General features: G+C 63.5%; 1 long non-coding RNA gene across 1 annotated transcript; it reads right to left on the reverse strand.

The window, feature by feature from the left end:
• Positions 1–854: 854 nt before the first annotated feature.
• On the reverse strand, positions 855–2,759 carry LOC138850733 (uncharacterized). The gene is made up of 2 exons (XR_011390888.1): positions 2,187–2,759; positions 855–2,066 (listed from the first exon to the last, which is right to left on the reverse strand). It is a non-coding gene; the product is annotated as an uncharacterized lncRNA (long non-coding RNA).
• Between the last annotated feature and the right edge of the window lie 106 nt (positions 2,760–2,865).

A 2,865-nucleotide genomic window follows, 5' to 3' on the forward strand; every position in this document is an offset into this window, starting at 1 on the left:
CTCCGAAGTCTGGTCCGGTGACCCTACAGGAACAGCCTTATTCTGGATTGATCTGGCTTACAGGGATTGGGCTCTACCTGGAGAGCTTCTGGGGGCCACCATCCACACAGCTCCCCAAGGCCCCGCCCTGGGCAAGGATGAGGCGACAAGACAGGGAGTGAGTGCTCTGTAGCTCGGGCCAGGACTGCCGCGGGAGCTGGGGCAGCCTCGGCACCCCGAACACAGCATCCCGGCCCTTGGGCACTTGCCACGCCTGTTTCAGGCTTCCAACAGCACTCACAGGGCGTGGAGCCTCTGAGAATGGCTCTCTGGCACTGCCTGCGCACTGGCTTCACCCGCGATGGCGTTGGTCCTCCCATCCCGAAAGGCTCCCTCCCGGGCAGGGCTCGCGGGCCAACACCGGCGCAGGCGGGAGCTCGGAATCCTGTGTCTATTTCCAGCTCCATCACTGACTCAGAGCGCAGGGCGCGCTCTTGCTGAGGTCACGGCTGTGTGCTTCTTGCCAGGGGCGGAATCAGAGGTGGCAAAGCGTGCGTTTTCCCCAGGGACACCAGGAATCCCACCAGGAGGGACCCCTCCCTGCTCCCCAGGGACTCCTCCACGCCTGGCCCTGCCAACGGTCACCCGCACAAAGAGCAGCTGAGCTTTGGCTTCACCAGGCTTTGGGGACACACGGATCAAGAAGCAAGTGACTCCTGCGACAGCGGGGCTTCCGGCCGCGTCACCGGGCAGCATTCCTTTGGTCCTGCTCCCACACCAGCAACTCCCCGACATGACCCGCCCGCCACCTGGAGGGCGGGCTTGCCCCCCCCCCGCCCCCGTTTCAGGATGAGGACGGCCACGGCTGAGAATGGCATTTTCAGGAGTCCCTGTTATTGCTTTACTGCGTCTCTGTTTTACAAGGCACAGACAGCTAAGCGCTCTGCATTCATTAAACAGAAATTCATCTCTTTTCATTCATCAAAGCACAGTCGAACTGTCGTTAAAATTTCTGCTCACCCAAAAGGGACTGGAGCTGCCCACCCAGTTCACGGCCAAGACCTGTGGCATCTACTCCAGGTTATTTCCTGGCAGCTAAAGGGACACTTTTCATCAGACTTGGTGCAACTGTGACAACAGTTTATCTTCCAGGGGCCCAGGAACCTGGGTTGGAATAGTCCCCAGAGACTTCCCAGGGACCCCGTGAACTCTCCTGTGGCTAGAGTCGAGGTCAGGGTCAGAGCTGGGGTCCTGACCACTGGGCAGGCAGGAGGCGGGGCTGTGAGCACACTCAGACCCACAGGCACACGGATGCACCTGTGCCAGGCCATAGCCCAAACCCAAGGCTCCCGAGGGCTCAAGCCAGGCTGGGGGGAGCAGTCTGAGGCTGGAGTGATTTCAGGGAGGGGCTGGGGGATAGCATTCATTCTGCCGCCTGCCTGGGCTTTGTGTGGCTGCTAACAATGTTTCATTCATGCAGGCTGAGACAGGGCACCCACCTCCAAAGCATTCAGCCCCTTCGGCAGCACCTGCCCCTTCCCAAGGATGGATCAGTGGGGGGCGGGGGAGGGAGGCTGAGCTCAGAGGACAAAGGCAAGGGAGGGAGCTGAGAGAGGGAGGAGAGGGGGAACAGCTTCCCTCCCGGTTCCCCCACCCCCCACCCCGGGGCTCCTGCAAACACTCTCCTCTGCTGAGCCCTTGGCGTTTCTCCAGAGGCTCAGCTGTTTGATCCAGGGGCTCAGAGGCATCAAGACTTTGGAAAAAACCCGGGGGCTTAGCTCCGTGGCTCCACCAATCCCAGGCAGGGCCAGGGGCCCGGGGCAGGGTCTTTGGGGGCCTGTGGCCCCGACAGCTGTTCCCTGTGTTATTTTGGTCCCGGGGGAGCATGTCCATTCCAGGATATTTGGACCAAAATAGCCAACATAGCAGGACAGCCTCCTAGTGGCTCTGTGGCAACCTCCCCATTAAGAAGTTTCTAGAAGAGGCTGGGGCACAGAGAGGAGTCCTCCCCCCTTTTTGTGGCTGAGTCCAACCTGCCAGGATTTGCTCTTCGGCCACACCTCTCGGCCAGCAAAGCCAGGGGTTTCCTAGGGAAGGAATGGAGCTGGTGTTAGGAGCTGGTTCTTCCATTTGCTGTCCCCTGCACCCGCACCCCAGGAGCTGGGGAGACAAGCATTGCCCTTGCCCATTTCACACTCGGGGCTCACCTGGTTCAGAGAGACAGGGCAGGGGTCTCAGACCACGACGTTTGGAACTCAGGCCACAGTGCCTCTCCGTTGGGCCTGGGGACTAGTGGGCGCAGATCCCGGCCCCAGCAACTGCCAGCCGGTTCCATGGCGTAGCACGGAAAGCGCTGAGTGACCCTGGCCTTCCCTTCGGGCCACGGCGGGGGCCTGGCAGCTGCCCGCCTCATTCCCTCCTCCTCCTCCTCATGGAGTTGGCCCAAGCGCAGGTGGAAACGGGAGAGGGAAGACCGACCACCCCCGCCCGCCGACCCCTGGCGGGAACCCTGAGGGCTCCTCCCCGCGCACCCCCAAAGGGTCCCAGGTCCGGCTCAGTCCGGCCACGCGGGGGAGACGGCTTTGAGCCCAGGCGGGAGCGGCGCGGGGCGCGGGGTGCACGCCCCCTGGAAGCTGCTCGGCGCCGCGCGAGTGAACTCAGTCGTCGCGTGCCGCCCGCCAGGTCCGCGCGGCGAGTCCAGGGCTCGGGGCCTCGGACGTAAGCAGCCCGGGAGGGGGCGCGTTGGACTCCCGCGCCCCGTCTCTCCGCCGGGATTTCGCAGCGGGCTGATTTCCTGTGCGGGTAAATCCACCCTCCCCGCCTCTCCCCGCTCCACCCCCGCCCCGCCCCGCCCCGCTCCGGTCCGGCCGCGCAGCGCTCGGTCGC

This window comes from Oryctolagus cuniculus, chromosome 7, assembly GCF_964237555.1.
Source record: "Oryctolagus cuniculus chromosome 7, mOryCun1.1, whole genome shotgun sequence".
Classification (NCBI taxonomy): domain Eukaryota; kingdom Metazoa; phylum Chordata; class Mammalia; order Lagomorpha; family Leporidae; genus Oryctolagus; species Oryctolagus cuniculus.